This window comes from Bombus huntii, chromosome 7 (assembly GCF_024542735.1).
Source record: "Bombus huntii isolate Logan2020A chromosome 7, iyBomHunt1.1, whole genome shotgun sequence".
In the NCBI taxonomy this organism is placed as follows: Eukaryota; Metazoa; Arthropoda; class Insecta; order Hymenoptera; family Apidae; genus Bombus; species Bombus huntii.
Window position 1 is genome coordinate 10,767,027 of NC_066244.1, and position 27,215 is coordinate 10,794,241.

The 27,215-nt window shown below is 37.2% G+C and overlaps 1 protein-coding gene and 2 long non-coding RNA genes across 5 annotated transcripts in view; 1 reads left to right on the top strand and 2 right to left on the bottom strand.

The window, feature by feature from the left end:
* LOC126867402 (mucin-17-like) overlaps positions 1-27,215 on the top strand; it is a 381,530-nt gene that overhangs the window by 206,991 nt on the left and 147,324 nt on the right. The window lies entirely within an intron of this gene.
* On the bottom strand, positions 1,406-13,083 carry LOC126867413 (uncharacterized). Of its 2 annotated transcripts, none has more exons than XR_007690286.1 (3): positions 10,709-13,075; positions 10,312-10,492; positions 1,406-10,025 (listed from the first exon to the last, which is right to left on the bottom strand). It is a non-coding gene; the product is annotated as an uncharacterized LOC126867413 (long non-coding RNA). The 2 variants fall into 2 exon arrangements; XR_007690287.1 differs by having other exon boundaries at positions 1,407-10,025; positions 10,312-10,807; positions 11,034-13,083.
* Positions 19,585-20,774, bottom strand: LOC126867414 (uncharacterized). The gene is made up of 2 exons (XR_007690288.1): positions 20,367-20,774; positions 19,585-20,278 (listed from the first exon to the last, which is right to left on the bottom strand). It is a non-coding gene; the product is annotated as an uncharacterized LOC126867414 (long non-coding RNA).

Here is a 27,215-nt window from a genome sequence, read left to right on the forward strand (position 1 = left end):
CCATCAAACGAAGAATTTAAGAGCATCGTTATTATTCGTATCACATGTATATTGAATTAATGGATAAGTGTGCCAAACAGCTGGTAAATTTCGCTATAATTAGGACTAAATCATCTAACGGCGCCAAAAGCGCGTATTCCATCATTCTCAATTCTACATTGCAGAAATCACCTATAAATGCTCCGAATTAAGATAAAAATTAACATATTTACTATTTACGTGGGAATGATTCAAAAATACCTGTATCTGCAACTAAACCGAGAACTAAGTACGACGTTTGTTTATTTCACCATATCGCACTTGGTTGTATCAATTGGTAAATTATTTTACAAGAGCATCTAGGAAAGAAATGCTGTCAAAAGCAATTGAGCTTCAAACTGAAAGCATCAAAGACTAGAAAAAGGAGCAATAAAAGGATCGTTAGGCCGGAAAGGGTTCGATTTCCAATGCGATCAAATCGTCGTGTTACTTTTACATTGCACGTATGTGTTGCATCGCGGTTGCTGTTTTCTAAACGGACATATTTCGGCGCCTTAGTGAAATCCTAGTGACCATTAAAGATATTCCGATCGCGATGGTTGTCTGTCAACGGGACGCGTGTACCATAAATCGAACTGCAGACGCGACACAGAGGCATTGGGGGGAAAATATATTGTTATTAGGGGACGATGCTAACTGTATGATAACGTTGGGCCTGACCAATGTTGTCACGTAACAGTTTTAATTACGGTTGTCGGGACTAATGTGCTTAGCCAAGCGACGCGAGCTGTTGTCGCTTACCGCGGCGCACGCGACACGAACCAGCGCCAGCTGTCTTCCGCTTTTGCCACCTAACCACCCTCTTTTTCTTTCCGGCGTGCTCACGCGCGCTATTTCGTCGACAGCTTCGTGTAAAGTAGCTTTTTTTTTAACGACCATAAAGGCTATTAAGTGTAATAACGCTAGATGCACGACTGAGATTAATCGACGCAACGCGAATGTTCGGAACGTACGAGGGATTTGTCGAATGCTGTCGGGCTATTGCGAACTTTGTCACTATAGTTGAGGAATAAGATATCGAGAATGAAATACGGCACAGTGCAGAAGTTTTAGACCGTATACAATTCTTCGGAAAAGTTTCTGCACGCACTGTGGAAGGATTATTTTTATTAAAATAAATCTTATCTTCGTGTAATATTATATTTTTTTGTTTATAAAATATAATAAGTCTTTTGAACAGTACAGTACATATATCATCATAGTCTAATGTTTTCGATTTATAATTCAGGTAGCAAGAGAAAACATGTTTCTTCTTTTCTTTATTTATTTCTTCAGCGTGTTTATCGATAGATACATACACCTCGTATACATCAGATTTATACATACAAACGAAGAAATATAAGAGCATATAAATAACGAAGAATGTAATGGGTACACCGCAGACGTTGTGTAAACGCATATTTTTACAGACACTGATAAAGAAAATAAACGCGAATAAAATTATGTCTTATCTTTGAAATATTTTATATACTTTGCATTTGTGCTCACATCCATATCTAGCACAAATGCATAAACATCTGTAATCTAATCTAATAATGAATAATAAACAAGTAAACATAGATGGAAAGTAGCAAAATATTATAAAATACAAAATACATATGTATCTAACGTAAAATCATCAAACATATAAAGAACAAACAAATCTTGCGAATAGATCCACATAGTTACTAGTACACGTTATAATATTATTTTAATGCATTGCAACGTATTCTTATCGACGTATAACCAGTGTTATTCAAATATCACGCAGCGAGGTATTAATTACGAACGAGAACTCCCTCCTTGATCGTTAAATCTGCGGATCGATAGTCTCGAACGATCAACGAAATAAAGAAAAGAAACGAAAAATGAAGCGCGCTTATACAGCTCTGTGTAACAGCGATTCACAGTTCGAGCGTTCAATGGACAAGACAACGCGTCCTGTCATTATATCGTTTGTTCGCGTTTCAGTGGCCAGCAATTTACCGTCTCCGGCATTTTGTGCTTCGTAAACGAGCAGAGGGGAACTAGTTTTTCGTTTGGCCGGGTAACGTCGCGATTGGCCGGTCACTTGCGCGGAAACAATTCATAACGGTTGCTGATCGACGCCAGGCGTCGGCGACGATAAGCGGTGCCGACGGCACTGATACAGCCACTGGCCGATAGGACCGATAACAACCATCAGGCCACGTGCGTTCGGTGCAGCCGGCAATGCGTCACGATAACTCACCCCTGTTCTTTCGCATTGTGTGCCCGGCACACATAACGGCGTTGTCGCGTGAACTTTATTTCGATCGTGATAGCGTTACTTTTTCTCCCTTTTCTTTCTTTTTTTCCTCCCTCCCCCTTTCTTTTCGAAGAAAAGCTTGACTAACAACATTCTTGCGCCGAGACACGACGTGCGTTTTGGCCGACAATTTCCAAGTAGTCGTTAGAAAGTGGAAGGTGTAACCTTTGATAAAAAAAAAGTACCTACTGCTTCTGGTGAAGGTCTCCTTTACGCTACGAGTCAAAGTTCGTTCAATGTCGGTGGATGAAGAGATTAGCGGTCTTCGCGAATCGGGTAGGTTGGAAAGTAGTTTTATGATTTATGGAGATCGTTGTATTAAAATATTGAATTTCTGCCGTATGTTTCTTTGCATCGAACGTTGGTCTTTTAACTAGATAGGAAGAAGGGAAGATAGAATTTTGGAATGTAATGTGAGATTCTATTGGAATAGACTTCTTCTGCAATACAATTGAATATTGAACTCGTCTTGTGTCTTGTCTCTTTTGTATCAGACGTTGATCTCTTGAAGATAGAAAGGAGATAGAATTTTCAAATGTAATCGCATATGGTATATTATTCAAAATACAACGCGTAATTTGCCATAATTATATATTACGACTATAACGTACATTTATAAGTAGAAACACGAAAGAAGTTCCAGCATCACAATTAACCAATTTCTAAATGCGAAGATCATTATAAGTCGTATCTAAACAAACTAAGAATAATTTACACGGTATAAATTTCCTAAATGCCTTGTCACATTGCTGATCAATCTCGTAGCTCATTCATCGTATATCATGGAACTCGTATTGTTTGAATCTTCAGTCACCCATCATTGTGATGGTTTTATGACAGTATGAGAATGAACGCAAGGGAAAAGCAATAGAAAAATTCGCAGCGAAATTAAACAATTCGCTTTAATTGGAGTCTAAAGGACGTTAACGTGTTTGTTTGCGCTGCGGGAAGCTTCGTTTAGAACGAATTGAACCGGCTAGCCAGCGAGGATAATTTGTTCGCTGGTCGTTCGTCATTGACGCCTGTCCAGCCGGTTTTATCTTTTCAACGTATTAATTCGCGTCGACGTGCTGGTCCACGATTCACACTTCATCGACTATATACTACTAGGCTGGGTTTCGTTGGATTTTTGGAAACACAAATAGATCCGCTCGCAAGCGCGTACTTGCAATGCGACACGCCGAATTTTGATCGCTATAAAACCTTTGTTGAAGACAAGCTTGGGTACTGTTTGAATAAAATATTTAAAAAAAAGATTGTTTAATTAAACGATACATCGTCTTTATTTAAAATAATTTTATGAGCAATCTCAGGCTATATCGTTTTGCACTTAAATGTACGTAAAATATCTGTAACATTTAAGATTGAAATTAATATTAACATTCACATTATTTGTTACTTAATTCGGCGTTCAATTAAAATAGGAAATTCTACAAAAATGATTTTACGTTGGCCGATGATATAATATCGCGTCTCCTGATAATTAAACTATAATTGCACATAAGAATAATATATGCGTTGAATATATGTTTTATATTTGTCTGCATTAGTGATAACAAATGATACAAAGGATGACGTTTAAGAGTCAAATCTACGAAGAGAAAATTAAAATTATCAGCCGTGAATGTGTTAAACTTTGAGTGTGTTATTTGTGTATCTTTGAGTAGTAAGTAACCGCAGCGATGTAAGTGGGGGGAGGAGGTAGCATAATCTTAAGATATTTATTATTTTCGTATTTTATGCGATGAAAGTCATTAATTTTGTTCAATGTGTAAAGTACGATACGTGTAAGTTTCCAAATTTAACACCGATGATATGATTACAAGAATATTTACATTTATGGTTTCAGTGAAATTACATACAAAAAAGATTTTTATCAGCGAAATTACGTTAATTTAAAGACACGATCGCATAAATTTGAACATAATGGGGTGATCAAGGTTGTTGTATGATCGGTAACGAAACCATTTATTTCGAAATGAATATACTGCAAAGAGAAAACAATGATAATTTTAGACATTATTTCTGTGCCAAAACATCGAGACAAGAGAGATTTTTAATAATTAATTAAAATGAATTATTTCATACGTAAAACTTCTTTTTCCAAATTATATAATCTCAATAAAATACGATGAAAAATACCTAAAATTTGTACACGTAGTATGTGCGAAAACATCATTGCATTATGTGCTATTTATTGTTGTATTGTCTGTATAAATCCATTATAATGGCGCTTTGTTTCGTTGTAGCGTGATTGAAACGATTCAAATGGTTAGTTGAATTTTCTGATATTAATTCTATTGTATACGCTTCAAATGTCATTTGAAACAGAATACAGAAATACATCGATGGCTATATAAATCTATGGTCGATATTTTCCGTTTATTAATATTATCATTAGGAACTAAATCGTTAATATTGTCAGGATTACGATTAACGCAGATTATTAAAAAAATTGAATGAAATCGAAAAATAAAACTATCTCCGACGCTTACTATTTATGTATCTATCAGTGTCCAAATTTTGTCATTATATTTACTGCGAATATACTTACTAAATGTGTACAATTTAATTCGTAAAATTTAATTCGATGCTCGGTGATATTTTCTTCGTTCGATACGGCGTTTCTATATTCTAACGTGAAATTGCATTCTACAATTAACAGGGGAAACAATTATCATAATGTATCTTGTTGCGATGTATATACGCAAGAGAAACTCAATTAATTTCGAGATAATTATCGAATTCGGTGTGCTTTGACATTTCTATGTCGGAGGAATTTGCATAAAGCTACCTGTAAAGTATTAACCCAATTTCGCTGATCTGTTTTACGTAAACGTAAACTGCCGAACAATTAATTCTATCGCGAAATCGAGTGTCTTTCGTGAAATATAGATATTTAATATCGTAATATTTCGGCCGAACGTCCCTTGCAAATTTATTCACGCGTTTGCCCTTTTCTCCCCTCTTTTTCTTTCTGTTATATCGACAGTTCACGGCAGTTTTTCACGTCGTATCATCGACACGGTCAATCGTATCGAAAGAAAGTTTAAAAGGGGGCAATTTCCCTTCCGGTGTATCAATTGTTTAGGGAGAAGGAGTGAAGTTTCTATCTTTACGGAGCCCTTGGGATGGTTTCCACATACTGAAAGTTTCACCCAAAGAAATCGGAGAGTGCTGGTGAAAAAGAATTTCTTGTCCCTGTCCACATGGGGCAAATTCTTTGTGTGCATAAAACATATACGTACAATATAGATTTGCCGGTTATCTTCCTGTTTTGTTGGGTCTGCGAATATAGATATTAGTTTTCCTCGGTGAGATTGTATTTTCATCAGTTTCATATGATATTTCTTTCCTTTTTCTCTCTTCCTACTTCAATGGCGAAATGTAATTCTATTGTGCAATTAATTAACCAGAATGTTGTTCGAAACAGTTGATATCGAAAACAGATTTTGTTCCCATCTTTGATAAAGCTTTGATCTAGAGATTGGCAGAGTTAATTAATACAGAATACCTACGACTGCGTATGCAGTTTGCATGTAAACTTCGTGCATTGTGTTTATTGAGACATGGTAATATTTGCTTATTAAATGCCTAAGGGCTTATTGGTTGTTGTATAAATGGTACTTTTTATTTGTTAAATTGCTCGTCTTTGTTGCTACAGAAGGCTCGATAGCTGAATAACTTTCTCATTTTTCAATCGACGAAATCTCAATGTATCGATATACTGGGTGCAATACTGTTGAGATTATTGTTATATTGTCCGCAACGTCTATAACCTGCATGTTCCTACATTATCTTCAGTGCTTGAATATTTGTTTAATATTACTGTGAGAAATAATAGTACACGTAGGTACAAAGTGGTCATTGATTGTTACAATTTACAACTAGATTACGTGCAGTGAAACAGTGAATCCGTTGATATCATAGGGATGAGACAGTCGCACATGTGCAACAACTTAAGTCAACTGAAACTATAACTTGAGGCACGTATCGAGAATAGAGACAGGTATAGCAGGAAGGCTAAGGGAAGTTCAGTCTGACAACAGAAACAGTAACAGCAACAGCGGCAGCAAGCCTTAATACAATGAGATTTATCGACGAGATCCGCTGGACCATTATCACAGCTGGGACGAGCTTCCCGTCCTTTATTTCGGACGAGGCGGTGACGGAACAGGAGAAGCGTGAGGCAAGGTTTAATCTCACGGGAGAAGACATTCCACTCGACAAGTGTCCCCGAACGATTCATCTTGAAAGAAACAGTTGGCCTTTTTTTGCGCCACGTGACAGACCCTCTTCCAAGGGTTCTCCATTTGGTAGCGTGGTATTTTCTTGTTCTTCTCCCGTTTTTGCTTCGAACGCCACCGATATCGTGTCTATTTCTGCCCAAGACGTAGCTTCTTTTGGTGCTCTTGTAATTTAACGGAATCTACTCGTCGTGGGACACGTTTCGTATCTGGTGTCGCGCAGATAAGATTATCGGGATGCGTTCGCGTGAAATTTGTCGGCGTTACGCGAAATAGCACGGTTAAAGCGTTATCACGCGATACGTTCTACTGGTCTCTCGTTCGATGAGAGTTTCGAACCGCACGCTTTCTGCGTGCCGCGTCGTTTACACTTGTTTGCGTTTTACGAGCGTGAAGCGGACGAAGGGTAGGAAAACATGTTATTGTCGAAAATCAGATAATACAGCTGCAAGTTTCTATTATAAATGTGTTTCTATTATCTGAATACGCCATTGTGTCATAGTCTTGTTCGAAATATTGTACCGTATTCTGCCTGGAAATAGAAAATATCTACGAGGAGCTGCGTTTATTGTGCTGCTGCACGCGACTTAGCGTGGATCTATTGTAATTTAATTCGGTAAAAATGGAAATTCGTAACAAGTATGACGATGTTGTGTGCAAATCATAGGCAATGCTTATGTTGTGATTTAGATAACCAAATAGCATAGAAATAACGGAATTGGTATTACGACATCTCAATGAGGTTAACATTTTTTTAGCAAGGAACCTGGATTTGTTAGAAGCAATGGAAGATTATATTCGACCATTATCAAACTTTTAACAGATTAAATTATAGGGTTCTAAAACTATCCAAAGAACAGGTTGAATTTTAGATAAAACTGGCTTGTAGGAATTGTTACTTGAAAAGGAAACTGAATGAAGTTAGCCCGATAATTATAATTTCCATTTAATTTTTAGAATTAATAAAATACAACATAATTGATGTCCGTAAGCTAATTCTACGTATGTCTGTATGTTGGGTTTTGTGAAATGCTTAAATAATTCGATAATTACGAGCGTTAGATTAATTACCAATATTATAATTAATAATTATCGGTACTCGTAACCATGTATGTAATGAGCCGTATTGAATTGCGATTCATGATTTCCAGCTTACTGATCCTATAGCTGGTATGAAAATTAATTTGCTAACTACTATAGATAATAATCATTTCAGATATTAGATATATATGTGTAGACAGTAGCAATTATTATTAACCTGAATTCTTTATTTAATTACGAGGATCGCTAACGATCTTAGTTTCTTTATTTAATTGATTCTATTCAATTGTAATTGATTGTATTAGTTTCTCTGAAAATAATATGAAATTTACTTTTTATAATCAGGCTTTTATCTATTTACGAAAAGAGAAAGTCATATCGCGAGAAACAAATCTGTGCCGATTATAAATAGATCATAATATAACGATGCAACGATGGAGTATAGCAATGCATATCATAAATTGGGTAATGCGTATGGCAAACAATACAAATATAATATTTTTTCAATTATTTACTAATCTCACACTTTTTCCTTGTTAATTTCTAATATGTTCGGATGATATGAATTACTTATTTGTTTATACGTATTTGTTGTTATATGTACGTCGTTTTTTCCTAACTTGTTGGATACCATAAATGCTTGAAAGTAATATACGTTCAATGTTTTGGGGTTTTTATGATTATTTATCGTTTCTTAGCTTTGGCAGTATCGTTTGTACATCATTGTATCACCAATGTATCATTTGTTATCTCTGTACACCTTTTGTATCGAAGAATTGGAATTTAAACAACGAAGGTTCTATCCAAATTGTAAAGTTAAATCTACAAAAACCGTAACTTCCGAATCGCAAGGTTAAATTTATGAAAATGATAACTTTCCCAAATCGTAAATTTAAGTGTATAAAAATTTCTTCGTATTCTATTAATTTACAATTTCTATCCTGGATATAGCAGTACATTTCCACATAAACCGTAGCCATTCGCAGAAATCGTTTTAAGCGTTCGTTGACGGGAAATCCAGAACAGGATAAAGGCAGCGTTGTTCGCGAAATCGTCGATGAATAAAACCGCGGGAATTCTAGCTGGCGAACAATAACGAGCTTTGCCGCAGTGTTTGCACACGTGTCCCGAAATTCCACGAGGATCCGTGGCTCTTGCGAGCCTTCGTAGCCCATCCAGGGATTTATTTTCGTTCCAGCATCGAACGGTCGGTCTCGTTGTCACTGTTACGACTGACAGTACCACTGGCGCCGAGGAGTCACTCTCATTCGTGTCGACACGACGAGATTGAGACTCGCCTAAAAATAACCGTGAACAAATTATGAGCCGGCCGACTAACAGCCACGTTCTTTTCGGTCTGTCCTCCGATTCACTGTTGGTTGATCCCCGTGCGAGCCAATTCGACGTGAAATTTCGATAAATCAGCCGAGACGCCGTAACGGCGGGGTTGCGTTTTGGCCCGACCTGACACATGTGGACGAAAACGAATTGTAGATCGTTCTTCTCCCTCGTGTTCGCTTTCCATTAATTTCGATCTACGTCCAGCTTTTTTCAGCTTTTCGTTCGTCGTTATTTAGTCATTTGTATGTGTTTTAGTTGAGTTTTTTTTTTTTTTTAATTCATCGCATATGTCTCGTTAGGATTGAAATGTTCTGCAAATGTAATGTTTAATTGTAAAGAAGAATGTTATGTAGTTAATTAAAGAACGTTCGAATTTTTCATTTTTTAATTGATTCTTTGATACTTTAACAAGCTTCTAATAAAACTTCAAATGATCTTTGTATAACGTTCGCTTCTTAGTTAAAAAGTTTACCTAGAATAATTTACTGGGTAAACATCTTAAATATATCTCTTTTTTTTAAATTGCATAACGAACAAAATATAATGAATCATATATATCAAGCGGATTTTAATCCTGTAAGTCCGGTTTAATGTAATTAATCGTAGGAAACCTGTTCGATAAATAATGTTGGCGATTTAATCGTCGCAGTCACAGCTGGCATATATTTGCGCAAATTTTATTAATGTATGCATGGTTCAACGTGTGGAAGGTTATTAATATGATCTATATTAACGTTCCACCATGACTGAATATAAACTTTAACACGAGGTAAAAGCGAAATCACTTCGATATGTTATAAATTGAAATATAAATTAATCGCTGACAGATAGCGTTACAATTCTTTTCTTAATTGTATATTTTGAAATACAATTTATTATAGGTAAATTGAATTATGTCGCTGTCCTCTGTTTCTCTGAGAAGAAAGTTATTTCAAAACTGCAACAAGTGGCACAATGGATTCCGGTACCTGGCATATGCGATGTCACACAAAACATCTTCTGTTTCTTATTGCAAAAGTGAAATCGCCCTTACGATGGGATACATTCATGTTACGATGAGTGTTATGATACATAAAAACTAAGTCACTTATCTGAAAAAGATTATTGATACATTACGCTATTATTCCTTAATCGTCTACTAGTATTTTGCAAATAATGGAAATAATAAAATAGTTGCTGTATTATTATGATTTATACTACATTATATATATTATACTATGATATTTAGTTTTATATCAATAACGGTATTATTAATCAAAAATGCTAATATAAATTATGTTTTATAGTGTAAGGCTACTTTTATATTCAAAAGTAGGTCCTCAAATTTATTCTCATTTCATCAAAAAATATTTGAAATATAGCATTAAGTTCCCCGACCTTTTGTCAGATAATTAGTCATCCGTTAATTCTGAGTCAACACAGTGTTCATATTTCTCTCTGACAGTTATTTTCCATAGGCATTATTTGTCACTGAGCTCACTTTCTATCTCGTAGTTCAGACATGTCTACGAATTTGATTGATTTGTTTACATCCTTTAATATCTAGGCAGAAAGTCATCTGTGCTAAGTAAAAATAGAATTAGCATATGCTTAAGTTTTAAGTATAATCTGTATAAATAGTTATAGTTAAAATTATATGCTGAAAATAAAATAGGGAGAGAGAGTTGCGTTTCCATCTGAATAAAAGTTGATATTAATTGTGTTAAAATTATCTATATATTCTCTCTTTCTCTTCTTATATATTCTTATATAATTATAAATATTACGTTCTTACATAATTATAAAGAGAAAGAATTTGAAATCGCTCGCTTTCACAACTTTGGTAGTTCCAACGTTAAAATGTTTCATATTAACAAACCGAGATGTCCACAAGCTAAAAAAAGAAATTATCGATAATATGAAAAGTGTCAGTTATGTAAACGTCAAGTGACAAACGTTGAATCTAATTAATTAAAAGCTAATATCGTCGAATAAATGTAAAACCGACAAATTACAATGCGTGATAGAAAGCAACGTAATATCGATTGTTAACTAGAGATTAAAAAAAAAAAACAATCGACGAATGTTCGGAAATAGCGCAACACATTTTTTTCACCCACGTTCGACATTCCATAGCCGTGAAAGCTGTCTCCGCTTGTATATTCATCACGTCTGAAACCGCGACCGATTCCCGGCACTGGTCGTTTTGTCACGCTTCAGCGTGACAGATCCGCCTCGATCCTCTTTCGAGGACACCGAACGGGAGACAAATAAAGCGCTTACGTCGATCTCAAACGGCGGTTGTTTCTCGAAAATGAATTGTTCCCGGAAAGAACGTTTGAACGGGGCCAACGTTCGACTGGCGCGAAACTGTCTAGATATTTCTCAGAAATGTATTTAATATTATAATTCTGAAAACCTTATTCTACTTAGAATTCTGTTAATGGTTAATTCTGTCAATTGCATACGATTTCTTGTGCACGTGTTTTTAATAAATATTATTGTTAATTAGTATTCTAAAATTAAGAATAAAGCAACAAAGAGAAAAGCGTGACTGAATAAAAATAACTACATTCGAACGTCTAGTGTCAACACACTGCATTTAATGGTAGTGATGGATCGTGCATGCATGTCTGTTAATAAACTCGCTCACGTCGGACCTGTGAAATTCAATCACAACGCGATAGCGACTGATTTTAATGCGTAATGAGCGCATGCTAATGCCGGGCTTGTATTAACCGAGAAGTCGGGCAGATAGCGTTCGCCCGAATCGCGTGCTAATTATGCGAAACAATTTTTTAACTGAATCGGAAACGATCGGGATTGTTCATTTACGCTTATCGACAATGCAAATCACGACGCTTTATCGACTGCCCGGTGTCGGCGCGTGGATTTACATTTTAATCGCGATATAGTACGTGAGCTCTTTGAAATGACGAAATGAACGGCGTATAAGTACATCGAAAGGAATCAATCGATTTGTGCGAATTCTAATGAGATGTAAATTTCTACGATCCTTTTTTTCCCTGCAATTTGTCGTCAAATTTGTCTCGTCTTATTTAAACATTTTTTCTTTCAATGTCATACGAATACGTTTGCTAACGTCCAATTGATTGTTGATATTTCTTTGTTGCATTTCTAGTAATTCACTTTTTTTTCTTTTTAAAGAAATAAGATTATTACCGAAATTTCATTGTCACGCTTCGTGTTATCTTTTCGAACCAATTTTCGTTTATCATTTGCTGTATACGCAATGAAAACATTTTTGATCACCCGAATGGAAAGTTCAACGAAAGCTCAACGACTTAATACAGGCGACACAGTATCGCAGCTGGCCTGAACATGTCAAACTAATTTTCAAGATCTTGAAAACCTCTACGATGAACTCTTCGATACAAATGGCTCTGATTACACGGATTTTACTCACCACTAAGAGAAATCGAATTACTCTTCCCTGCGCTCGTCCATCCAACGTTCGGCAGTCGGTGACGCTTCGGAGCGCGCGATAGAGAGCATTTGTCGTATCGCTTATAAAGAGGTCGCACTGAAAGGATCGTCTGGGCGGAAAAAGAGATGAACGTAAGAGAATCGAAAAACAAGAGCAAGCAACGACGACGAGCATACGAGAGCGAACAAGGAGAAACAGAAAAAGGTCGTGCGAGCACGGAACAAAGCCGCTGCTATTTTTGTACGTGAAAGGCTGCCTTGGTGTCGCACCGATGGCATAGGATGGAAGAGTGCGAGAGAGAAACGAGAGTGAATGGCCAGGCCGTGATTAGTGATGTGAGCTGTGATACCAACGAGAAGAAGAGAAAGGCATACGAAGAACATGGGTAGCGAACGATGATGACAATGTCTCTTACCTGATTTGGATTGCCGGTTGACGAGCCCGAGAAGCAAGATCCTTAATTCGTGGACGACGGATGATGGCGGACTAAAGGGTGATACGGGGGTCGACATTGAGGCTGAGCAGAGGGGAAAGAACAATCCAGCTTTGTCCTGTCAACTGTCTGCGGCTAATGAGCCTTTCCTATAGTCTTCCTGCAGTCGCTCTCAGCTCGGCTGTTCGAGTCCGCGTCACGGCTCGATACCCGCCAATAAACCATTTAATTTTGCACTATCTTCACCGACTGTATGCGTCGAATTATTTGATCGGGACTTTAGCCGCATATACCAACGATCAGACGTCTCGACCCAGCGACCAACAGCCTCGAACCGCAGTTAACGCGAGAATTGGTGTAATTGATCGCGTTATACCGCTTCATTGACGACCGGCTACATATCAACCGATAACGCTGGTGACGACGAGAAGGAGGCTGAAGAGACGAGCGTTTGAATTTTGGAATAGATCTTTGAAATTGAATTTGCATAGACTCTAAATTTGGTCATTTATCTGACAATCGATAGGAGAAAAACGTATTAAGTATGTACATGTTTATTGATCTTTTGATTTAAAAAGAAGATATCATCGTTTTAATGGTAAAATTAAATAATTTAGAAACGCGGGTCTAATTGGCGATATATCGTGTTTGAGAACTACCCCTCTGCAAGAATGAAAGGAGAACGTGGCTTATCGCGTTCGCCTCCCGTAATCTTTATTTATATACCTTTGAAACTTCGAGTGTACTAATCAACATATTTCTAGCATATTAGTATCGACAAACTTCTTTTGCTTGCCAAAATAACTAACTCTCTGCGAGTTACGTAGGAGCCTGAACAACGCCCACGCTTTAAGAGCCTTTACAACACCAGCCAACGATTTAACATAGGTGTAATAACGTGGTGAACATGTTTATCCATTAAGCCGTGCGAAGAAATAATTAAACAGGCAGGTAGACACGACAGAAACTGTGAGAGGGACAGAGAAACGGAGAAAGGGAGGAAAGGTGGTGGTCGAAAATAAATGAGCGCGGGTTGTCGGCTCAGAAGATCGGCACCGACGATAACGCCGGAATAAAACCATAATATTTGGGAAGAAAAAAATGTAAAGCAGCGTCATTTAAATGCGTGTAACGAAAAGAACTGTGCACCGAGCGACGAGGGGGTGGTTGACAGGGACTCGCACAGGGATTCGCGAGGAGATCAGGGGTCACCGGACACGACACGATCGCGTGAGATTAGGCTCTTTCATGTGTGACTCACGCTGGCAGGGAAAGTAAATGAGTGCAACTGCACCGGTACTTCTCCTTCCTTTTTTTTCTCCCCTGCCTCTTTCTTCTCCTTTTCCTTCGTCTGCTTCGTATCGCGACCAAACTTCCCCCGTTATTGCACACCGACCCTTTCACTCTTTTCACGTACGGCAATCGCGGCATTAACTTATCACCGGTCACACGCACGCCGATCGAATCGGGGAACGCAAACTCGAGACCCTCCTTTCTCCCTCTTTCTTTTTTCTTTTCTCCTTTATTTTTTGTATTTTTTTTTTTTTTTTTTATTTTGTACGTTTCGTTCTCTCGTTTACTCCAGCGCGACATACGGAATAAACTTTACTTACTTTACTACTTCCTCGCGTGGGAACCGCGTACTCTTTGCTCACCGTATAATTTTACGAAGACTGAGAAAACTGGAGGATTTATAGCGCGTTAATAGAGATTTATTTTTCCTTAAATATGAAAATTTCGTTTTCTATCTCGGATTTATAGTTGCAAGGTAAAAGGTATTTAAACATTGCTTGTAGACCCTTTTATGAGTATATTGTGTATTATATGAAACATTTTGAAATTTCATTAGCAGTGCAACGAGACCCAGTTATTATGGTTATACTGTTTCTACTGCAGACAAAGTTTACGGAAATTACAGAAGTATTTAAACGTTCGTTACATTAATAAACCTCGATAATACCATATTTAACATTTATTCTATGCCCAAGATAGTTATTTCATGTTGTACAGTAATTTTGTTCTAAATTTATGTTATAATAGATATCTGTTAAATTTTACATACATCTTCAAATCGGTTTCAAATTATACCAATATAGTCGTCAGTCAAATGTTTTACACAACACATACATACATATGTATAATATGGACATAAAAATTTTTCGTGCTATGTACTTTTGTGAGTCGGTGTAGCTATAACGGCACCACTAAAATACAAAGGTTTAATTAAACCAAATTTTCAAACTCTTAAAAAGTAGCAAATATTCTCGTCCATGTTGCAAACTTTAGAATGGTTAATTACGTATAGTTATCCGTAATACACAGTTTATCCGGGACGTGTAAAGGATTTCTTTGTTATTTACGAGGTTGCACGGCGTCGTTGTTAGCAACCGAGGCAATTACACCGTCGTTACACTGCAATTATACAGTAACCAAAACAGCCCGTGCCCTTCTCTCGCGTAGCGCGATAAATTCAATGTGTCTGATTAGGGGTTGAATAGAAACGACCTTGACAGCACCCTAACGCACGACGTAATGCGCAACTTTGTTACTTCTATCCAGTTGAGATCTTTCTGCGAGAAAAACTGCGACTGACTTGAAGAAAAAGCTTCTGCTAGCTGGAAATAAAATGTTGTTCAAGTTGAATATATTTCCATTGAATATTTATGAAAGAAATATTTATGAGAAAGATTTTTCAGACAGTTTGTTAATATGTATGAATTTCGTTCGATGTTCAGTTACGTTAACAATCTATTTCAAGCTTTCATATATAGCTCTTTTTTTTTTTACAAACCTATCGTACAACTTAATATTCACGAGATTTTGCATATAAATTGTTTTTATTATAGAGCTGAAGTTAAAATAATTTATACATAAATATGTTGACGTGTTTCTTTTTTTTATTTGACATATAACAATCTGGAAATAAAAGTTTGTTTTGTAAACGTAAATTAAACATATTTGGGAATGTATAATAAAAAGTAATTATTAGACTGTGAATATTTATGGAAGTTCAAATTTGTATAAGGACAATTAAAGAAATGGAACCTAGATAGAAAATTGCTTTACGCAGTAAGAATTATAACTAATAATTATTACATTAGTTAAATATAGGCATTTTTGCACGTTGAAAATTGTTATAAACGCGTAAATACCAGCAGTTTGGTAATTATGGATATTAAAGAAGATTTTAATTGGTATTTTCATACTTTGTAGGAAAACCAAGACTAATTTCATTAACGTACAAACGACGAATCAGTTTGTATATAAAATTTCGCTACAACTATTTCCTTTCATACTTTTAGGCGGGTCATCCTTTTTCTGTGTGTTTTATCAATAGACAATATCATTTATAACTATTTGATATTATCGTAAGTAATAATTTGAAAGTACGTATTAACGGATATTACCTTCATATTACATTCGTTTCTCTTCTAAAGCGAAATGCTAATCATATTTGACTGAATGTAATTTAAACATATCGAGCCATATTTCGAATTTCAACGAGTACTTTTACTTACGTGCGGCGAGATAGATTATCGAACGTACGTGAAAATATGTTTCACCTGCCCTTATTAATAAAAACGTCTTTTCCATTTCCTTTTTACACTTTAATAACGTAATTGCAAAAAATGCAATCCCACTTTGGAGAACAAGGTTACCCCACAAATTGACCGTACAGTCGAATTAAAACTCGAATTCATTAACCTTCGGGTAGCCAGGAGTATTATTATACTAATGTACTACATCGAAGCTTATTAAAAAGAATTCCTCGGAAGGAACACCATATGTATTTGTGGCGATCCAGCGTTCATTTCATGCACGTCTTAATTAAGCGCATACCACTTGCAACCTGCACAAGAGTTGCAGAGCTCGTAATTGTACATTAATTCCGTGAATCATTCGGTGCGTACAAGAAGGGAGATCGATCGGCGGGGTAGTGCTGCTCGCTCGTTTCGTCCGGGCTACAAATTTATGCGGTATTCCCGGTGCATATTCGCGATATCGAGGGTCGATGAGCACGAGTTTCAGTGCGGAAGTCACATAATTAATGTTTTACGGTCTGTTTTTCGGAACGATCGACCCTCTGCTCCGTCTCGCGAGCAGCCAGTAATTCAGGCAAGTCGAACAGGCATCGGTAGCCGCTTTTCATTTAACCACGCGGCTACGGTTGCGATCCTTTCGATTTCACGCCGCATCGGCCGAGATCGACACCGATCGATACGGGAAATTATTGGTTCCGCGCGTATACACACTCTCTCTGCAATCTTTTGATCCGCTTCATTCGCATCGTTCCTCGTTCCCCTTTGATTCGGATGACGTGCAAGTGATTTCGCCCTACCTTATGAATATTCATGCGCCGCCGTGTTCCTCTGTAAAATCGCTAATTATTCGATTTACACTCGCTGAAGCTTAATACCGTCGAGTTTCAAGCTTTTAATGCAAGGTTCGTATCATTTGTTAAGTTGCTGGGGTATGCTTCATAGGGTGACGTATATACCTAATTATTTTTCACGTTGAAGCCACGAATGGAGTAATGTATGGCTCGAAAGTTCGATGGTATTATGAAGCAAATATGGGATGGTTATTTTCATTGCCTTTGAAAATTATTTTTCTCTAAAGTAATTATGATTATACGTATTTTTAGTTCTTTGATATGTGTTTTCATGTATTAGTTACGTTCTTGCGATAAATAAAAAATTAAAGGACGTTTAGGAAAATTGGAGCAGCACATATGAGGAGAATAAAGTAAAATTAGGAAAGAGATAATTTTTTTTAATAGTTTATTTTTTTGACTAGTAAGGAAATTATTACGATAAAAGAGACTACTCAGTCAGCTATAAAGGAGCATTTGTGAAATTTTAAATAAGAGCATTTCTTAATTTTTTCGAGATACAAAACTGATTAAATATACACGGTAATCTCGTGTTTTATAGTTTGGATCATAAATCTAAATATAAAATCTAAAATGTATTTCTTAATTGGTATCGTTATGCATAGGTGATTACAATAATTCAAATTAAATTTGGATATGATAATTTAATTTCTAGATGTTTAATTTTATTTTATATTTCACATCTTGTGTGAATAATGTGCATTTTTTACATTTTTAAAATACAGATACAAGATAAGATGAAATAGGTGAAGTGATTAAAAAATTAAACAATTTAACCCGCACAATGATATTAATGACCGTTTAAAATCCACACGGATCAGGTCTATAATTTAATAAATAAAAGGATAATGATGCGTGAAGAGACAATTTTTTAAAAATTCATCTCAAGATTCACAATTATTCGTGCCTTTTCGCGATAAAGCAAATCATCTGTTGTGTCAGAATTTATATACCAACTATCTATACGCCCGCGTAATAAAGTCGAGTTCATAAAAAGCAGAGTTGATCACTTTGGATTGGCTTCAATTATTACATAGATATTTCGTAAGCATTTTTATTTTACGATTTCATGCTATCTACGTAATAAAAAGCGTACCCAATTTCATATTTCGTAAATTACTTGCTGCAAGGCGAAACGAATCGATTCGCCGATCTCGATTTCCTTCGTAGCCCCGATTTCCTGTGTGACCGTATTGTACGGTCGTGCTTTTGGCCGTTTCGTTCTTTCTTTCTTTTCTTTTTTTACTTGGCATCGTCCTCGTTTCGACCGATTGATCGTCGTATTAAATTGTTGCTTCGTTTCACTGTTTCAGGTAAGAAAGGAATACGAGGGTCGCAGGCTCACGGTTCTACAATTATTGTTTATCCCACGGTAAAAGGTAATGGAGTGTAATTGCGCGTTCTCGATTAAAGGAGGAAATTGGTTGTTCCAGCTGGGCCGGGTTACACGATTGTTCGTTATGATCAGGGAAGGGGAAGGGTGAGGGATAGATTTGATCCACGAATTCCAATCGCATCGATCCGACTATTATATTTCGCGAGTTATCTTCGCTTTGACGATAGAGTTTAATCCTTGCCGATATTATCGGAAATTTATGGCCGCGTGATAGGGGCGAACGCTGCTTCTACGTAATTGATTAATCGCGAATCGATGCGAAATACGTGGATTTCGTAGCCAGACCGAGGAAATCAGATTTGTATCCGTGAATCGTCGAACACCGTTAATATCTGCTTCGAATTACTAGCTGTAACCGGTATAACTGGTACATTTAATTTCTGGCATGCTTGTAATCGACTTTCGATTACTTGATGTCGAATCGGACATTCATACAGCGCAATATTATAGGACAGTCAAACGAAGTCTAAATATTCGAGAAGACAGATGAATAGTCGTTCGGTCGATTTTACGAGATGAGAATGTTCAGTGTTTTAAAAACAGAATAAAAATTTCGATCGTTTTCAATATGTCATCACAACTGTGTTTTGTTAGCCATGGTTGTTTTTTTTTTTTTTTTTTAATGGCGGAAGAGTTTATTAATTTGATTAATGGATTTTATTGTGTATATACATGGGTACTCTTTTACTGACTATTTGCAATTAGCTTTAATCCATCATATATGACAGATTTACATTATGTAAGTGGGTCATTTAGATCTTTGAAGATATACGCAGAAATAATATACATACTATATTTGGTGAAATACGAACATAGCTTTTTTGACAAATCTTTCTTATATGTAAATTTTGTTAAATGTAGATTACGTAGATATCATCCGACAAATTGATATTTTCAACTCTGAATATTTAAAAAAGATCATTTGTATCGTACATGAAGCGAAGCGGTTGAATGATATTTTAGACTCGAAAGAACCCACGTATTCAATACATAATAATTCAGTATAACAATTCATCAATTTGATATAATAAAATTAATCTCTAATTTCTCTGTCTCACATACCGGTCGTATTTTTCAATTAATCAGTTTTGATCAAATGTATCATTCACTGTTTTATTTGTCATTCTGTTTTGTTGTTATTCCATTCTACACACGCTATAAACCATTCTTCGAGTTTCTCTCAATTCTTGAACACGATTTAACATATTCTCATCGCGTGAATTTGATCGCAATTTTTCATGACGAATTCTGATTAATCGTGCGTTTCCTTGATAATTATGGTTAAACTACCATGTTTTACGTGAAACTAGCAGATGTCCCAATACTCATGAACTTTGGAGAGCATCGTTGGCAATAGAACAATCATTTAATACGAATTCCATGAACGAGACTTCTACTGCGTCCCCTTTCGATACAGTAACACCTGTAGTGGCAGTAATAGCGACGATAACAGTAACGCTGTCGACGCATCGTGTGGCATCGTCCAGACCGACGGTACCGGGGCTACCAGGGTTTCCTGTCCGTTTTAATTGGGTTATTAACGGGTGCGAGCGTTTCCTGCCTCCTGTGACAAACCCGGGGCTTCGAAACGGCCGACCTCGCGCAGCTGCTGCCTCGTCGCGTAGCTGCGCTACCGGAAACCAATCTGTTCCGTTTGTCTTTCCTTTCGTTGCTTGCCTGGCCGTCTCGCCCGCCCTGGACATAAATATGCATCGTGCCACTTAAATATTACACGGCTGGATATATTTGTATCGGCTGCTATAAGAGAACCGTGACGACGAACTTTCCACTCCTCGTTTTCGGTGCAGCAGGACAGTTGCGAGCTGCGAGACGCCCTCCTCCATTGCTTACAATCAAGAGACTAATGCTGCGTTCCTTTCGTTGCGTTTTGACATACGGTGAACAGCTGCGTGATGGATATTTATCGACGTGTCAAGGAGAATTGCAATAGCCGTTTACCGTTTGATTGTTTCATTGAACTCTAATTTACGAGCGTATAATCTATAGATACTGAGTGCAGTTAAAGACGGATAGAAACCTAGAGACAGATCTTTCGGGCTTATAAAATACTTTCGTTAATGAGAGTCGGATTTATTTGTAAGCATTGCTTTGTATATACTATATTTATGCTTTAGGGAATGTTTATTTTATATAGTTTTCCATCATTTCGTCAATCAGTGTACCGTATCGTCTAAGGTGCGTTATGGGTTCTAAAATAAAGATATACACAAATAAAAAAAATTATTGGACGAAAGTTCCCCGTAAATTGGAAAATTAATCATCTTTGAATTAATGTTGATTGTCAGTTTTCATTTTGCTCTGGTGAACTACGACGAAGCTGGATAGAGATTGTTTGCACTGGAATTGCGATCTCTTCCTTCAATATTTTTGTTAGCTTTATCTTGTTGATGGATTTTTTCGAAACTGGACGCGTCTAAATTTAAAGAAACACGATATTAATTAATTAATTGCGATACACCTCGGTTCAATTATTTACCATTAATTTTCTATTCAACTAATTCATCTTTAACTTCTTCAATATAAATTAATCAACGAAAATCAGGAGCTTCACGTTATTGAATATTCGCGCAACGTACTATACTCTCGCGTTAAAAGGATCATTATACGATACAAGAAACTCAGCCCCAAGCTACAATGCGTTACATATCAATTTCATCGAAGAGCAACGAAAACCTTTCGCACGCAAACCGGGTCGAAGCCTCGTTCCCTATTCGGTCGAGCACCATAATTATTCGCGGCGTTGTTTCCTATAAGCGACGATTGATTGCGTGCCAGCGCGAAAGCTGTCCTCGTGCACCTTCGACCGCGGCGGATTAGTTGTTCGCGTTATATAACGGTTCTCCATTCGCTGCCGATCTATTTCCATCGAGACGAAGTTATTTCGAATCGTTCATAAATGATTCATGCGCGTGGTATTAACACCGCGGAGAGGCAAGAAACGATGAAAAAGAAAGAAAAAGAAGAAAAGGGAAAAAGCTGAATTGTCCTCCCTCCACCGTATTCGGTGTTTATCCATAAAACGAGTCGCCGATCGACGACGGGAACACACCTCGGGACGTTTCTCCACAGTGCAAGAACAAAAGAAGCAATTGGCCACGTCGGCATCCTCGCCGAGGATTCCCATGCATATGGATTAAGACGCTCCACATCTCGTCGAGCCAAGGTGCAGGATACGTAATCCTGCTGGCGCGCAAGCAAATCATGTTTATTCAGGAACGTATACATAGTAATAGAGGGAGTCATCTCGTGTGCGTACGATCGTAAATGTATTTGTGCTCATGCTAGCACGGGTTATATCGGTGAAGGTGTGTCACGGAGACCAATGTGTCTGGTGAACGTATTCGCTTAGTACCTGGACACTTGGATAGTGATGCGTCCGAAGGTCGATGATTGTCGTTTAGTTTTTACGAGAATCAAATCGGGTCTTCTCACGTGTTTGTCTCCTTTTTACGAGAGGCCAAATGCAAATAAGTAAGAGGCTATGAATATAGTTGCAGGAATCTATTCGTACGTCGGTTTAATTGAAGGCGGTTAGAAAAGAAGCTAGCGTAAAGCGATGAAATGACTTCTTCTCTCTTGGCTAACTCTTTAGGGAGGGACTGTTTCTTATATCGCGCGTTGAGATCGACCAAGTGTTTTTAAGAGAGAGGGATGTACAGTCGTGGCCTGAATACATTTTTCACGCGCTTGAGGTTTCGTTAAAATTACGTGAAAGTAACATTTCTGATTAGAGCGCTGACTGATTGTCTTCGCTTTTCATCTGCATTCGGATACAGATACTATATCGAATATAATAATATTCTATAAAGAATAAGAAGCGATTGTTGTTATTATATCTTTTTACATATGCTTAACAAAGTTGTGTCTTTCGCCTCGATGCAAATCTCGTTCCTTCGATTTTTATCCGAGACCTTAAACGGGAGGTTGGTTCAATCTCCGCGCGCCTCCCGATCCATCGGTCGATCGTTTAACAAAACTGTCTCAATTTTTGCCCGTTTTTCCTCCGATCGACCACCGGATTATATCCAGACAGATTAAACATTTGAACGGGATCAACGGGTCTAATGAAATTTGCCGCTCCTCCGCGAGAAGGGAAATTCCATCGTAGCTTCGAACGTTTACAGAGCTAATAGTTTAACATGCGTTTCTGTCGGTCGCGGCCGGAATTTTCAGCGGCGCGTCGTCTCGCGAAACTCCCTTCGGGGATCCAATAAAATTTCTCATTTGCACGACGGCGGCTTGTTGACTTTCTCCAACGCGTTGGCGTGACTTTCGCCGCGATCCGACACGACATATACGACTCGCGTCGATTTGACAGTTTCGCGATTTATAGACGGAAACGTGGCCTCTTTTTTTCCCTTCTTTTATTTTTTCTTCCACCAACGACAATTCGCTCGTTAATTAACGAGCAAACTGTCTGTCGGCGAGGTGGCCTCCTTTTTTGGTTACGGACACAAACGCGGCTGTCATATTTCGTGGCGGCCGGTGCTCGAAACTTGCCAGGGTCTTAAGGTGTACCGGCAGAGGCGAGCTGCACGCCGTATAGGCGCGTATGCACCGCGAACAATGCATATTCATGAAGCGCCGTGCATATTTACGAGCGGCTGTTCGCTCGGGATCCGTGGCACAACTTTACAACGCTTTCGGTCTCGGCCATCCTCGTACAAAGGAAACCGTGCCCTACCCAATACGTCGTCGCTCGATATAGTGTTTCTAGATCGAAACTTGCTTGTCGAGGAAGCTCGATCTCACCGTTTCGTACAAATTCTGGATTTTGCGAAGATGAATCCTGCGACAGAAAAGAGGCGAAGGTTAGATGTTCTCGGAATTGGTTGATCGCTTGTAAATCGATACGAATATTTTAGTAGATTTTTCATTATCTCTATGATACGATATAACTTTATCAAACGCGTGGTAGCAATTTTACGTATTAAGTAATCCAATTAAACGTGATTGTATATGAAACAATTTATATTTATAAAATCAACAAAAGCAATTTATAAAATCATGTTCACAAGCTCACAAGGCGTAACGATCGTACGATTCGCGTTGTTGTCGCAAAGTGGTTAACCATTTATCGATTACATTATACTAAATTCGAAAGAACATATTTTGAACAATTTTTCTGAACTTTTTCTACTTCCTTTGCTTCTTACGTTCTTCCTTCGTTCGCTTTCGTGTTAACGGAGAGTTTTCGTGAAATTATACAGCAGATGTAACGTTTCAAGTCTGCAATTGAAATTGCGTGGAAAGAGCGGCGTTTAAACGAATTTACCTGGAAACTGACTGTTCCTGGACTCTGTTAATTTCAGCCTCGAGCACGACTGCCAGTCGCCCTTTATCCTCTAGGAGCGAGCGCATCAATTTCCTTCAATTAATTACTGAAACGGCGGTGTAACAATTCCGGCGGTGGGGTCGCTCTATTCGTGAAATTCAGGCATGTCCTTTTATCGCGAGCGTCGTGAAAATTAGGTCAATTAAGCGGCAATTACCGCGAATGCGCTCGAGCGGGGACACGTGCGCGAAAATCATTAGAATGTTCGCGTCCAAAACGAGAAGAAATATCGTGACAATACGCTGCGTCCGGATCGGGGTTGCTCTAAAAAGGAAGAAAGTACAAATAAGTCGTCCGGTGGAACGATGTTATTAAAAGTGGCTAATTGCCCCGCTTTATTATTGTCGGCCTCGTTGGCAGCCTCGAATAGGCGAGAGGCTGTTTTTCATCCGGCAGAGCTAATTAATGATCCGCGCTTCGAAGGGAAGGAAAGAAAGAGCGAGTAAGAGAAAGGGAGACAGAGATAGAAGAAGAAGGAACTCACGAAGAACTGAACGCACTCGTTAAAGCGCTTTATCGGTGGACGCTTGCGGAGTAAATGTTGTCGAGTGCGCCACTTTGAGCGTTACTCCTTTTATATTTTATCGATGGAGATTCGTATAATCGCGACGATGCCGACTAGAGAAAAGAAGGAAGCTCTCGGTAGAATTTTCCTTTAATTACATTAGCTGCACGAGAAAGCGCCCTACCAGTCGAGCTAATCAAGATTGATCGATCGATCGAACGATCGATTAGGGGCTCTACCCGCCTCCCGTTGTGCAAGAAACATTCTTTTTAAAACATATACTTTCAGAATTAATTGTTTTGCCCGTTGAACCGCGATACCCACGTTACCTCGAACTTTATTCGCAACGTTCATTTTCCACCGGCCGCTTATTAATTATGTTCCTTTTCTTCGTTGTTTCACCTCGACAACCGCCGGAGACTTTTACGGTTGGCATGCCTTTCATCCTGTCACGCTCGCCGTCTAAAAAAAGATTAATTAATGGTAAACACTTTCCTTGTTTTTACGGACATAGTAATAACGGAGATAAATTTAATTACGTCGAGGGGAGAGACCGCTTTTTTAGCGACTTGGAGTTTTCACGTTTTAATGCGCCAGCGGCGGTAACGATCGCAATGATTGCTTCCATCTGGGCGAAACAAAAATTGCAGATTGCAAGCCGTTACGAGTTCCCAGTTTTTTCAAGAACAGCAGATATACCTAGTATTAGTAATTAATTAAGCTTTAATTAAGTAGAAGAACATCGTATCCTGAATATATGGTATCGGTACGTTTATTAAATAGTTCACGTTTCAACGTTGTGTTTCTTTAAACTGTTATTCATTTTTCTATGAATTAGATTTATATTATATTTGTATTTATCTATATAAATTCTAATAATATATATATTATATATATTTTAGTTATTGATAATAGTGTTAATATTGAATGGTATACTATGTATCGGTGGTCTATATCATAGTATCATTTTACGATATTTCTTTAAACATAATTTCTTTTCAGAGTATTTTTCAAAATATTATTTCGATAGTAATAAGCTAAATAAGAAACTAGGATTTTACATAGACGTAAGTTTATAAATTTCTTCCTATCGGAACTATCAAAGATATTATCTGATGAACTGCAACAGACGAAGAAATCCTTTGAGTATTTCAAATTGTTAACAATCTACCGGAACGCGATTGCGAAGATCTAAATTTATTTGACTTTTGATAGACAAGTTGCTTGATTTCCTTTGATCTGAGAGATATTTCTTTTAGCGTGGAACTTTGAAATGTTACAAATCCGAAGTTGAAGTCAAATGGAGTATTTTTGGTTCGATATTTATGTATTCTTTTTGAACGACATTCCGCAAAATAAAATTTCATCATCAAACAGGACCTGTAACGAGAAAATCTCGTGCTTTTGAATTATGTGTAGCACAACAGTATAAATGAAAAACGACATGGAAACTTATACAAGATGTAATAAAGTTATAATTTCAGAAAATTACAGAAAATACTTTCATTGTAATTACAAGTTAACTTACATAACTATATACAGGTAGAAAACTGGGAATTTAATATTTTAGAGGAATTGAGAAAGGTAAAAAACGTGTAGTCAGTGTGGAAGTCAAAATAAATTTTTTGTATCACAACGATATATTAAAATATCGTATCACGAAGATAGTCTATTACCAATATTAATAAAAGATAATATAAGTCGTAGAATTTCGTTTTCCTTTTACACGAAGTGTCTTTTTTTTAGTTTAAACACATTCACAGTTGTAAATTATAAATTAATGTATGCATATATTTTTACATATAACTATCTTGTTCCACATTCTCTAACGTATTCATGGCTGCAGTTTAGCTGCATTATCTGTTGTAGATAAATAAATGAAGTTGCAAAAGCATATATAAATATGAAAGTATATGCTAACTACATCACATGAAAGTATCGACTTTAGAATCCGTATTACTTAAATATTTTTTTATCTTGCTTAATTATACCTTCTATAATATACGAACAAAAAAAGTACTTTAATATTTAAATATGTTTTACATTAGATGGCAACTTCATTCCAAGACATTCGTATTAAAAATGACCATCAAATGTTATTACATCGAGTTACTTAAAAAAAAAAAAAAAAAAAAAATACGTACGTAAACAGGTTTAAAAAAGTACGACCAATATTGTTTAATCTCTTGATTGCATCAAGGAAAGGGTTTCTCATTTAACTGGATCTTATACTTTTCGCTTTCTTTTCTCTCACACTCGACAGAGCATTTTATTAAAATTAAAAAAAAAGACTCGATATAATGGACATTGTTAATAATTATGCGCGGCCTTCTTCTGATATTCCACACATCGTTGGAAATTTTATTACTTATTCGACAGAAGGCAGTTCGAAACTTAACATGGAAACTGTCTCACGGTGAACGGTCGCCCTGTTGCATATTCGGCTTTTTGCATTTTTATCGACATGGTTGGATTGCCGTAATTAAACGTCGACGGTTATCGGACACGATAAAGTGTAATTTTAATTGTGTTACCCGCGTGAAAAGATATTAACGCGTAATTGATTCGAGGCTGGTTGGAAATTAGCCTCGAAAATATAACCCTGACCGCGAGTTAATTCTTATCGATGGAGACCTCTTAAAATATTATTAACACCAAATACATGGCCGCCGGTGATTAGCGAAGATTACTTTCTTCTCTTCGCCCCGCGAACCACCACTTTTTGTTCCTCCTTTTCCTTTCGCCTTCATTTTTCTTATGTCCTTCCATAA